This window comes from Gobio gobio (assembly GCF_949357685.1).
Source record: "Gobio gobio genome assembly, chromosome: 7".
Classification (NCBI taxonomy): domain Eukaryota; kingdom Metazoa; phylum Chordata; class Actinopteri; order Cypriniformes; family Gobionidae; genus Gobio; species Gobio gobio.
In genome coordinates, this window is record NC_137103.1 from 33,653,679 (window position 1) to 33,668,405 (window position 14,727).

Consider the following 14,727-nt stretch of genomic DNA (forward strand, 5'->3'; position numbering starts at 1 on the left):
CTCGCTCTTTCTAGCGTCTTTTTTTCTCTCAACGTGCCAGGCGGCCCGTGTTCCACACGGGTCCAGCGGTGAGTGGAAAAAAACTAAAACCTTCCAGCACTTTCTCTCACATCTCTCCCTGGTCACGTGTATCACGTTTTACGTGCCTGCAGCCAAACACTATAACCCTATACAGCGTGAATATACATGGTCTTTATTAACATAAAAACAATAAGAAAGTAATAAAAGGCTAACTGCATAAAACCTCTGGTAATATTATTTAACTAAATAATACAAACTTTAAACTTTAGTTTTAGTCACTCTCATGAAACAACATTACCAAATATTGATCTCCTTTTAATTATGTAAAAATAAAAATATTTACTTATTTATAAATCAGGTGTCCCGTATTATTTATTTAAAAGTAAAAAACATTTACTTTTTTAATAGTCATGAGGCTCATAGTTCAGAGTAAGAGGGATTAACCATAATCCACCCAGTTCCCCTCACTATAATACCCAAGTTTACCACTGGGCTACAATTGGTTCAGACTCATGCCATCAAGAATTCGCTTGGAATGCTGCTCTGTAAATGATACCAAACTTATGCAGAGGGGAAGTGCAAGTTGTCGAGAAGCGAGCAGAGAAAAATTGCATTTTTCATGGACAAAGGAAAGGTACTTTGTTGTAAAATGTTTTTTTTTTGCCTGCATCTCGAAATTAGCCCATGCGCATTACGACGCATTTTGCCAACACAGGTCACAAATAGTGGCGCAGGTATCACATCACTTTGTAGGCCAAAATGCAGTAGCGAGTTAGCATTTTAGCACTTCCGGTTCCTTCTTCCCGAAGTCAATGGTTTTTTTTAATGGGATTTAAATGGCTGAAATAAAGTCTGTGGTGAACACAAGCTCAAGACATCACTGTAAAAAAATCCCCGTAAAATTTACGGTAAAAAAACGGCAACTGTGGTTGCCAGAACTTTACAGTAAAAAATATGGCAGTAACATTTTAGGTTTTTAGTGACAGCACCATATAATTTAAAGGTTTATAATGTAATAAATACGGTTAAAGATTTATTTTATTTTACAGTTCAAAACCGTGTAATTTAAAAGTTTATAATGTAGTAATTAAGGTTAAAACAATTTTTTATTGTACAATTCAAAACCGTAATATTTAAAGGTTTATATTGTAATGATTATGTTTACACTGTAAACAATTTACGGTTAAAAAAACATTTCATTAACTGAAATAATGTTAAATTACCAATCTATTGAAATACTAATATCTGTTATGTACCTTTGATATATACGGACAACCACCAATCACAGTGGTGATGAGAATCACGTGATGAATCAAAGCTCATCACAAGCAGCTTTTAAGAGGACAATACTAATATATAGAAGGTGCTCAGTGTCATTCCCACAAACACTAAACACCATCATGGTAAAACACATGAAATTTTAAAAATGCAATTAACATTAATTTAACAACATCAGATGTAACATAAAACCCTAATGTACATAACTGATTAGAAAAAACAAAGAAGAAACATAGTTATTGCAATGAAAATACATCAAATGCGAACTGTCACGCAGGGAATTCTGGGAATGTCAATTTACGGGTTTTCACTGTAAATTACACAATGACATGTTCTTTTTCACTTCCAAAAACTTTAAATTTAGCGGTATTTTACTGTAAAATTAAATGAAATGTAAGGTTAGATCTATTACAGTTATTCACCGTATGTAGTATGGAAACTTTCTGTTAACCAATTAACAGTTTTTTACCGTAGCATTTTTACAGTAAAATACTGTTAAAATCCCCCCAAAAAATTACAGTGATTTTCACACTTTATTCTACGACATAAAATACATAAGGATTACCCCACTCGTGATTTTTTTAAACCTGTTACGTGTCTTGAAAAAGGCAGTTGCTAACAAGTGGCTAAATGGGACTACAGAGGCTGTCAGGGACATTGAACGCCATCACGCCGAACAGATAACCTCAGCCTGCTTTTACAGCCTCATTATGCTTCTAATTGTGCTCTTATAAACTATTCTAGCTCATTCTGGTGAAATGTTTTTAGATAAAAACTGAAAAAGTTGTTGGAAGCTTAGTGATGGTGATGTTGAAGTCGTGGGACCGTGGTGTAGTTCGTTTATAGCCTACCTTTAGCTTTTTACTTCTGACGACTGTATTTAGGCTTCAAAATGAATAAAAGTTGTGTTCATCTGTGAAAATTATCTTAATGGACAAAACATGTAAGGATTATAAACTTGTGTTGATCACAGAGCTTGTTTTTTGCGATAATCCATATGGAAAAATCCTATTGGGTTTTTCTCAAGGGAACCAGTGGTCTTATAGACCCCAAAAATTTGGGGTCTATAAGATTTTGGGGTCGGTAAGAAGCCTCTTATGCTCACCAAGGCTTAATCTATTTGACCTAAATACAGTAAAAAACAGTAATATTGTGAAATATTATTACAATTTAGCATCATTACTCCAGTCTTCGGTGTCACATGATCCTTCAGAAATCATTCTAATATGCTAACGTGGAGCTTAAGAAATATTTCTTATTATTATCAATGTTAAAAACAGTTGTGCTGCTTAATATCTGTGTAGAAACTGATTTTTTTTCAGGATTCTTTGAATTATAGAAACACAGAAATAGAAAACGATTGTAACATTATAAATGCCTGACATAAAAAAAACAGACAATGAATATCTAAAGCATAACAAATTCACAATTTTGTATTACAATATGTCTGGCCCCTAACAGGAAGTATAACTCACTTGCCAGATTTTATTACTTGAGTCTTTAAGTCTCCACTAAGCTGCCTTGACTGCATCCCTGAATTGTTCATGCATGCAGAACTGAGGTCTGTAGCTTGTGGGCAGAACCCAGGGTGGCACTGGGAGGGCAGCGCTGATACACGTCTGCACATCAATATCACAATGCCCAGGGGCTCAGCCAAATCGCAGTGAGGGAGATTATCTCCCATGATGAAGGTGAGAGAGAACTTCAGTCCTTTGGCTTAAGAACAGATTTTAGCACAGAACTTAATTTCATTTCCTTTCAGTTTCTGTGCTAATAATTGGACATTTTGTAATGTAGGCTCTGTCTACAGTAGCTTTTTTGGACAGGGCTGCATTTGAGATGATTAAGCAAAATAAAAATAAAAAACATGAGAAGAACAAAAGTGGCATATTTATGAAATCGTTCAGTATGCATTTATTTTCTTAAAAACTGTATCTATAAATACAGTTTATATTTAATTATATTTATTTATATCATGTATATCATGTATATGACTCCAAGTATGTGAATGAATAGGCTTCAACAATGAATGTCACCATCCTATAAATGTACATGTTTTCTTCTTTAATGTAACTAATAGACATATGGCGAGAAATTAAGTAAAATTGTGAGACATAGTCATATTGTGATACATTAAGTCCAACTACAATTTTTAAGAAATAGAGAAGATTATGAGTAGGTCATAATTATGAGAAATAAACGTACAACTGCGCAATTAAGTCATATTGCAAGATATAAACTTATATTGAAATATATGAAGTCAAATTTTGAAATAAAGTTGCAACTGCACAATATATTGTGGGATTTATATAGTCAAACTGTCAGATATAAAGTCAAATTGTGAGATAAGTAGTAAAATGGGGTAAAAAAACATTACTTAAAGATAAGTTTAGTTCAAAACACATTTCAGGAGACAAAACAATAACAAGAACAAGAACACAGTGATAGTCCTGGGCACGGATTCATCCAATCAGTAAAGAAAAGATACTCGAAAACACGAAGAACATCTAAAAAGGAAACAGGCCTAAATCCCCGTCTCATGAGTTCTTCCTGAGGCTCTTCTCCCTGGGAAAGCACGGGGCAAGCCAAACACCCCGAACTTTCTCAAAGCCCTCACAATCTGCAGATCTGACAGGCCCACTTCCTGTCGGGGGAACTTCCCACCTCTCCCTGCTGGAGAAGAACAGGATGCAAGGACCCCCTAGGTGATCCAAAACGTGGAGAGGACATCGCTCTGGGGGCCCTGTACAGAGCTATCATAACACACCATAGATTCACACGTTCCTACCCCTCGTACTTTCTCACAGAGTTTGTGATGCGCTGGTTTGTGTACGGCGGTCTCTCAAACAGGAGGGCCACCGCCTTTTCACCCTTTCGAAATTATTGTTCTTGCTTTGTCTATTATTACAGCCAAAGATGCTGATGGACCAGGCCTCCGTGAGGGTCTTTTTTCTCTCTCACTTACTGTCTCCCTGTTTTTAAATGACCAATTATCTTGATTTACTAAAACCTGACACGCGGTGAACTGCATTCTCACGTCAGCCCCAGGAAGAGCGACGCCACTCTCCCGGACATATCCCCATTTAAAAATGCATAAATATTTGTTCTCTTAAGGACCGCATTGACAAATGCTCTAAAAACAAGTCATTTAGTGACTCTCTATAAATCTATATTTAGCTACCACTACAGCTGAAACTCAAGTCATTGACCCCGAGTCAGAAGGGAGGGGGAAAAAAGAGGTTTTAAAGAGAGTGAAAATGTATTTTGTGCTGGAGCACATCTGGGATTGGTTACCCTCGTGGAGGTAGGTATTAAAATGGGAAACACGCTGGATTTTCCCTGAGCGTATGCCTTAGTGACTCTAAACAAAGCAGAACATTTACACTTCCGTTTTACACGCGGATTAGAGAAAAGCAACATGCCCCCGTGAGTCCACCTGGTCGGATTCCACTATCACAACAATGTTGAACCCACGAACCAACTATCGGCCTAATCCTTGTGAGAAACAACCAACGTGCTCTTATGTAGACTGGGGGATGTCAACGAATTAGAAGTTCTCCAGTACATTACTGGACTCTTTGCCTTTTAGCGACTTGAAATTATCCCATGCTTCACTTAGAGACCATGTCATTTCACTCCATCCCAGATAAGTGCTCTAAGCACTGTGTTCTTTTTCCAGTTGCCTGACATCTCAAGCTGACTGCGCTAACATCAGTGATATACAAATGAGGAAGCATTAAGGGTCGGCCAGTTCGTTACAGGAAGCTTTTCTGCAGGGTAAAATAAAAAACAGCTCATTTGGACAAGACAGTGAACACATCATGAGAAAACATGCCACTCGTGACACCCATGTCATTAGCAATCAAACAAATGTTGATAAATTGAATATAATTAGCATGTGTCAGATGCTTTTAGTGTAATCAGAAATGATGGGCCAGCCAGTTAAGCACACACATCAAAAAGTCCCAGATTGCTTCTTTAAGTAGAAATATTGGTCATTTCTCTCTGGCAGTGTGTCCTTCAACTTTTCTGCACGTTATCTTGGATGACGGATTACGGCGGATTTGTCACTTTTAGAAGAGAAGTAATACAGGCTAATCACGCCATCTTAACACATCTATTCACCATTTGCAATATTTTCCCAAACGACATATTGGGATGTAAGAAAAAGTAATGTTGTCAAGAGCATAAAAGGAAAATTGATGAACCACAACATTTTTTTTTAAATATTTGTTTATTCAACAGCCATGCTACAACATAGCATAGAGTTTTTAATTGATACTGGTGCTCTGAGATGTTTTAAATATGGCTGTTAATGTTGTATTTATTGTGATAAAAAAAAAAAACTAATATAAATGTATGTATTCTACCATTCAAAAGTTTGGGGTCAAAAGAATCTTATGCTTTATTTATTGATAAAAAATACAGGAAAAACTGTAACATTATGAAATATTAATACAATTTAAAATACCTGTTTTCAATTTTAATAGGCTCCATTTTAAAATGTAATTTATTCCCGTGATGGGAAAAAAATCATTTCTCCAGTCTTCAATGTCCCATGATCCTTCAGAAATCATTCTAATATGCTGATTTAGTGCTCAAGAAACATTTCTTATTATTATCAATGTTGAAAACAATTATATTTCTGTGGAAACTGTGATTTTGTCAGGATTCTTGATGAATAGAAAGTTCAAAAGAACAAAAAAAGCATGTTTTGTAACATTATAAGCATCTTTAGGATTTTCAGTTGATTTAAATGGCTGGATATATGCACTGCTTTGTAACATAAGCTTTGAGTGTGCTGTGAAACTCATGTGTGAAGAATGCAGTTCCTAGTAAGTGCATGAGCAAACTGTGATTATACTCATGCCTGATATGGCCTTTGTATCAACACCTCCAACGAGTGAGGGGCTCTCAGCAGCCATTAGTGACCACATACAAAGAGCTCTCAGCTGGAATCAAAACTGTATGCACTGCACAATGAACTCTACTTCCTCTAATTCATTTCCCACCTGTGGAGGTCCATGGTCCAGCATGTTCTCTTAAGGAGAACTCAGAACATTAAAATAACTCTCCAAAGAATCAATGATGAATAAACCAGAAACAACCTGATGGCCTTCTTGTACAGAGGACCTGGGAGAGAACAGCTGGCCTCTAAAGTTCGAAAAAACCCTAACCCCTGATGATTTTCTTTTAATAATTTAAAAGTAGCAACCATTTTAAAAACGTACTTACAAAAAACATACTTGCAAAACATACTTACAAAATAAAATAATCACGATTATTTTGAATCTGTGGACTTTTTTTTTTTTTGCCTTCCAAATGTAGTGTATTCAGTTTTACTGCATTCAGGGCCAATTCAATGATAATTAAATTTCACCATATTGCAAATAACTTTTTTCTTCTTTTAATACCAGTTTAGGTAAGGGTTAAATAAATGTAATGTTCAACCGACTTCAACTATTAACTTTCATATGTGCGTGAGAGACCTTTGTTTAAGCGCGTCGATCATCAACAATACATTATACCAAACACAGTGGGCTATGTTTCTGCAAATAAAGACTCATTGGTTATGTTCTCACCGAAAAACAATGGTATCAGATCTCTGGAGCCAAAGACAATAGTAACAACACATCAACATTGAAAACACTGAAAGAGCACCGATATACAGCATTTACATGACCTCTAATACACCTTATAACAGCAGACAGCCACACATTAAGCTGAGGATTTAGACCAGGCTTACAAGACCTCTTCACTCCTGACATTTTTTTATCTCACCACATGGACGTTCAACTTGGAAAAACTACTCAGACAAGGTAGAGGATTTGGTGGAGCAGCTTTATTTTCATTAATCAGTCTTAAAAAAGCAATCTCCGGACAGATGTTTTTGCCTCCTCTTTTTCTATTTCTGACGGGCAGCTGTAAAGCCGTTTTAGGACAGGATTGAGAGCAGGACGCCACCTGTGTCGGCAGTTCCAGAGCACGGGGCTCTTGTCCCTGTGAACATCTGAACTAATCCGGTCAGATACAAGAAGTGTTCAGTATGCTGATACAGATGTACTGGGCATATTGCTGTCGGTGAGCTGGGGCCAAACGTGTCGTGCTGAAATTGAACAGGCGGTGAAGACAACCATGGATAAAAATGCTCCCCCCCTTAATCTCGTGTAGAGTTCAGTGTGACCTCCTCACCGATCTCCAGGGTTATCTAAGCAGGGAGGTCTTCGTATTGTAGATCTTCATGAGGGTGTGTGCCAACATATTTTTCAGATCAGGAATAAATCATCCCATAGTAAGAGGAATATAATTCATTCAAAAATATAGTTCCTAAATTAATCAAATAAATTGGCCTTGTGGGCTTACAGTACTCTAAAACAATTTTCGAGCTCTCAGGAGTTTATTTGTCTACTAACAATGGATTTACAGTACATGCATCACAGGAAAAACATTTCTGAACAGAATTCCACCACATCTCAAATGATGCACTATGTTAGATAACTGTAGAAACTGTAGTTTTAAAAGTATTGTAAAATATTCACAATTAATCAATATTTGCATTGTATAATATTGTAGTAGTATATATTAAATGATTTACTTGTTTTGCTTGATTAAAACAATACATTACTTTTACTATATATATATATATATATATATATATATATATATATATATATATATATATATATATATATATATATATATATATATATATATATATATATATATATATATATATATATATATATATATATATACATACACACTGAACAAAATTATAAATGCAACACTGGGGTCCAGGGGGGTGGATGGGTGGTTGGGTCCAGGGGGATCCAAAAACCAGTCAGTATCTGGTGTGACCACCATTTGCCTCATGCAGTGCAACACATCTCCTTCGCATAGAGTTGATCAAGTTGTTGATTGTGGCCTGTGGAATGTTGGTCCTCTCTTCAATGGCTGTGTGAAGTTGCTGGATATTGGCTGTAACTGGAACACGCTGTTGTATACGCAGATACAGAGAATCCTAAACATGCTCAATGGGTGACATGTCCGGTATGCTGTATGCCGGCCATGCAAGAACTGGGATGTTTTCAGCTTCCAGGAATTGTGTACAGATCTTTGCAACATGGGGCCGTCCATTATCATGTTGCAACATGAGGTGATGGTCGTGGATGAATGGCACGACAATGAGCCTCAGGATCTCGTCAAGGTATCTCAAACCGCAAACTGCTCACCCACACAACGCTATCTGCCCTGTACAGTGAAAAGCGGGATTCATCCGTGAAGAGAACACCTCTCCAAAGTACCAGGAGCCATCAAATGTGAGTATTTGCCCACTCAAGTCGGTTACGACGACAAACTGCAGTCAGGTCGAGACCCCGATGAGGACGACGAGCATTGATATGAGCTTTCCTGAGATGGTTTCTGAAAGTTTGTGCAGAAATTCTTTGGTTATGCAAACCGAAACCTGTCCGGGTGGCTGGTCTCGGACGATCTTGGAGGTGAAGATGCTGGATGTGGAGGTCCTGGGCTGGTGTGGTTACACGTGGTCTGCGCATGCCAATTGCACGCTCCCTCAAAATTTGTGACATCTGTGGCGTTGTGCTGTGTGATAAAACTGCACATTTTAGAGTAGCCTTTTATTGGGGCCAGCTTAAGGCACACCTGTTCAATAATCATGCTGTCTAATCAGCATCTTGATATGCCGGCAAAGGAGAAGTGCTCACTAACACAGATTTAGACAGATTTGTGAACAATATTTAAGAGAAATAGGCCTTTTGTGTACATAAAAAAGTCTTAGATCTTTGAGTTCAGCTCATGAAAAATCGGGGGGGGGGGGGGGGGGGGACAAAAGTATTGCGTTTATAATTTTGTTCAGTGTATATGATGGATCATAATAGTTATAAATAGTGATAAATAAAAAATAATAATATTTATTAGGCATTTAAAAGTAACACAAATGAATGTTAAAGGCTTGATAAAAAGTTTCCCAGTTTTAAAACTCCCAACTTGGAAAAAAGTTTTAAATGTAACAAACAAAAAAAAGAAAGAAAAAAAATCTGCTAGTTTAAATAAATATCAATGACTGGAACATAAAAGAGGCCATGTGTTTTCCAATGCCCTTTCTGTCTCAGAAGGCATCCTGTCATCACTCACTGCTTTGATATCATAGTCAGCACACTGAAGGGATGATGATTCTAATCCTGAGGCAAGGATTTTGGTTTTGTCACTCAAAACTTCAGGACAGCCACAACCAATCAGATTCCATTCGATTAAAATTTCAGTTGAGATGGAGTCCACCGCAAGACTCATACAGCTCAAGAGACAAGGTTAATGCTGCCAATTGCGAGCAGTCAGTGAGATCTGTAAATTTAAAAGAGGGGAGGATAGCATGCTGGACTATCGGTGAAAGTGAGAGTTTATGCTACATGTAACAGGGCGCACTAATAATCGCTGGGTTAAAAAACCCAACCCAAATTGGGTAGCTTAAAGGAACACACCAACTTTTTGTGACTTTAGCTTATTCACCAAATCCCGCAGAGTTAGATAAATCCATACATACCATTCTCATCTCTGTGCATGCCATAACTCTGTCTGACGCACCCACCGCTAGAGCCCTGCACGGGCCTCAAAACTAGTCCCTAGCCCGGCCCTGGCCCGAGACGCTGAGGCCCTAGCCCGGCCTGTGTCCGACAGCTCATCAAAATTATCAGCCCGAGTCCGACTGGAGCCCGTGTTTTTTTTTATTTTTTATCCTCCTTATTACACATTAGTTGAAGCCATTAAAATAGTTCAGTTTTGTTTTTAATGTCAAAGTAGTTATATTTCGTTTTGTTTCTTTATTAAGTTAATTTAGAAAAAATTTTGAAGCATTTTTTTGTTTGTTAAATTAAAGTTTTTGTTCTTTAAAGTGACGACCAAGCGGCCAGTGGCCGACAGTGAGTTAACCCAACGCTTTAGCCTCTCAAATCAACACTTGACTTGTCTTGCTTATAAAATCCATATACAACACTTAAAGCATTGTTTAAACGTTTAGCCTACTATCACCACCATCACAGTAAAAAGGCATTTTTGACCAGATGAGGCAGGTAGATTGCAACGGCGCGCGCGAACGAAACGGGCTACACAATCTAAAAAAAAAAAAAAAACAGAAACATGCTGGTTGTTTTACCTTACACCTCTCCGCGAAATGATTATAAATCCGATCTTCAATTCCCGCGCTATATGCACATTTAACGGAGTTCATGTCAACGAAAGCAACCGATATGAGCATTTTATTCATCAGCTCATTTCAACATCAAAGGCTGCATTATGAGCAACTTAAACACTGGTAAGAGCCTTTAGTCTCATTAGTTTTAATGAAGATGGTTGTGTTTTTGAGCATCTAAGACTTAGCTTATTTTCAGATTCACTTGTGGCAGTTTGCGTGTTGGCTTGCTTTACTCATTTGCGGTGATGCGTGTTGCATAGCGCCGTCCTCTAAACACTGTGCGAGTCAGTCTTGACAGTTGCGGACTCGCGAAATCATGGTCTCATGTTGTTTCCATCAGCTCAGCACATCTCATTGTTTCTTTTAATTATTGAATGTCTAAAATATAAAATGAAGGAGAAGCCTAAAAAGGCCCAAAGCCTGGCCCGCGTTTGAGGTATGATGAGAAAATTGGCCGGCCCTGGGGGCGTAAAAAACTCGGGCTTGGGCAGAAAAGCAGGGCTCTACCCACCGCTAGCCTAGCTTAGCACAAAGACTGGAGGTAAACGGCTCCAGCTAGCCTACTGCTCAATAAGTGACAAAATAACGGCAACATTTTCCTATTTACATGTTGTGATGTGTAGTTACATACTAACTCTGGGGGATATGGTGAATAAGATAAAGTCACGAAAAGTCAGCATGTTCCTTTAAGGGCTGGGTAAATATAGGACCGAACACATGTTGGGCTACATTTACCCAGCAAATTCGTTTTTTTATTTAACCCAGCATAATGGGAGGATTTTTTATTAATTCAGTTTATTTTTTACTTCATACATGAATTAGTGTTTACAGATTTACTTAAATCCTCTAAAATTTTGTAAAATACTCCACACAATCAGACCGTCGCCCTGCGTTTCACCCATAGCTGTTATATGCTGTGACTGACTCCATAACCTGCCCATAAACAAGCAACGGACAGTTCTGAGGACACATTTAACATCCAAAGTATTTCGATTTAGTAGGCCTATATTTACAAATAAAAGAATTTATTTTATGTAAGACACCAGCTGTTTCCGTCACACAAAAAGACTGATGCGACACTCGTTTAGGTGACTCGCGTCTCGTCCCTGTGTTGCTTTGCATAAACTTAAATGATTTACTGCACAGTACAATTTTATACACTCTAAAACTGCTGGGTTGTTTAAAGTTTCAACTCAAGTTTGGGTCAAATATGGACAAACACAACCGTTGGTTTAAATTTTTTAATTAACATTTTTAAACCCAACGGTTGGATTAGTCCATATTTGACCCAAACATGGGTTGAAACAAACCAGCATTTTTTAGAGTGAAGATAAAATAAAATGTACACAAACCTGTATTTTACAGAAGAAATGCACACATTCGATGCCACTGAGAACTGCTCTCTCCTGAACAGGATGCAAAAAGCCTGCCATAAATAACTCAACCGTTGAGTTGTTACGTTTGACCAAGGACCTGAGTAACAAAACCTACCCAAACACTAACCCAGTATTTGGGTTAAAAAAATAACCCACAATTTTTTTTTATAGGGGATACCCTGCAAATGGTGACAGTCATTATAGACGTGCTAGGTGGACCGAGCTCCCAAAATCCCATTTATACTGAGGGCTAGTTTAATCTGCTTTGGTGCCATAATTCAGCATTTAAACCTCAGTATTTATTCAGCTCTTAAATGATGGATGCCCACTTACAGTCCTCCACCTTTCTGTGCCCAGTTTAACCCCTGATCACAGTCTTGGCTTCCAGCAGTGAGTTTAAAATGTATTTAGACTGAAGCAATTCAGAAGTCACATTTCATAGACAAAGCGCTCAGCTTCTGAAAACCTCATCCATCCACCCCCATCCAAAATCATTTGTCTAGAGCATTTGATGTGCATTCCCTGCTGTTCGAATTTCCCTTAAAGGAATAATCTGGGTTCAATACAAGTTAAGCTCGATTGACAGCATTTGTGGCATTATGTTGATTACCACACAAAATATTTTTTTTTACTTCTCCCTCGTTATGAAAAAAACATCAAGAAAAAACGAGGTTACAATTAGGCACTTCAAATGAAAATAAAGGGGGCAAAAGTTGTCCGATAAAAGCAGAAAGGTAAAGTTCATAATTTCATGAAATGTTTATTATTTCAGCTGTGAAGCTTTTCTTGTCATTTTTATGGTCATTTTAGGTTTTTAGCCATGGCGAAAAACTTAAATAGGATTTAACTTAACATAGATAATTAAGGTTAGTGAGTTTATTATTTCTCCACTAAAATCCTATGTGTTAAAATAGCTATACTATTAAACATCCATCCATCCCCAATCCGCCTGTCATATCCAGAGTCTCAGAATCATTGAAAAATGAATATTTTAACATTTATGGTTCGGTCACATTCACTTCCATAGTAATTGCCTCACTGTAAACAATGATGGACAAATGCGAATTCATTTTTGTGTTAATCAACATTATCCCATAAATGGTATCTATTGAGATTAACTTGATATTACTGAACACGGAATATTACACAGCACCAGAATATTATAGTGCACTACTAAACCAGATATTGCAGTGTTTTTATTTGTGGTTCACATTTTGACACCATCTGAAATCCAACGAAAGCATGATGAATCCAGAAACTCATTGAACCACAAAGATGTAGCTAAGAACCTCACAATTATCTGTTGACCAGCTTTCTGGAAAATGCTTCACAATTCCTTTTTAGGTGAAATGACTCTTTGATGAATCCACCAATGAACTGGAAGAGTTTTGAATTACTTTAGGCTGAAGTAAGTATACCCTCTACTTTGGCAGCGTCTCACCACAAATTTGATATGATTATTGTTCCATTATTTAGCTTTTTGAAACATTTTCGAGGCTCCTCTCTTCAAATGTAACTCAAAACAACCTGAATGAACGTGGTAAAAACTCTAGAAAATGAACCGGACTGATTAATTGAGGTGAGAGGCGCATGTCTGTTTAAAAACATCAGTGACATTTTACTGTGATTGAATAATTGCAGCCTGTCATATGCGAAAAACATTCAAAAGAAAACCGCACTCTTTGGCAGCAGAGACATCTCCTTGGTGAATTTTAAATTATATGTTGTCGATGGAAGTATTTGAGCTATAATTTGGTGTCTCTCTTTCATAAAAGTTTAAACTCATTTAATTTAACAGGGAGCTTTCCAGTTCATGGATCACTTTCCACTCTTTTCACTCAATGGAGATGATCGTTGTCTTTGTTACAGAAATGTCTGAGATGCGATGCTATTATTCTTCCAGAGCAACAAGGTCATTAACAGATGACTAAAATGTTGCATTTCTCTTACGGCTGATGTTCTTATCGAGACATGTATATCTTCCCTTTCACAAGTGTCAGACATGCTTTTCTTTGTTTTAATGTATGAAAGGTTCTTAATTCACAGAAATATATAATCATGCACACTTCCCTCAATGTGTTTTTTTCACGTTAACATATCGCTACAGAGCAATTCTCCATCTAAAGCTACCAAATGAAGGAAATATGCTTTCCCACATTTTCCCTATGCCTTTTTTTTCTGTATCACTTTGTTCCAACATCTGCCAAATAGATGTGCTATTCCAGATTTGTGGCATTTGGAGGCATTACATGGATTTATGGCTTGTTTTAACCTTTTTGCGCCTCAGAAATTGTGACAACAAAAATGTGTTCCCTCAGTACCAGGCCCGGAAGAAAGGCATCTGTTCAGGGATACACAATGGTCTCAACATGCCTGATCTCAGAGCAGTGCCACAGAGTAGTGGAGCCTGTGAGGATGGACCCAGAGGCTGGGATTTACCAGGGTCATCCTCACTCTCAGATAATATCATACTCGATGCTGCACAACTGGATGTGTTTTCACAAAAGACAATACCTGCATTAAGTTTGAAGGGTGATAGGCAGAAAGCAATGTATGGTCCTGAAAAACCGCTCAGATGCTGAAGATATAATCAGATTACTGTAAGCGTTCTACAGATAGTGAAGGGAAATAAATAAATATATAACTTAGCTTTTTAAAAGCATTTATCCGTGGAATTACAAGCTCATCTGAGGACGTGTGTCTGTGCATGTGTTGGTTTATGTTGTGACACAAAAAAATCAGTTTCACAGATGTTGTAACATTTAGCTGTAATCCACTTAATAGCCTAGTTTGAATAAATGTTGTAGATCATATTTACAATATCCATCCATCCATCCGTAGATA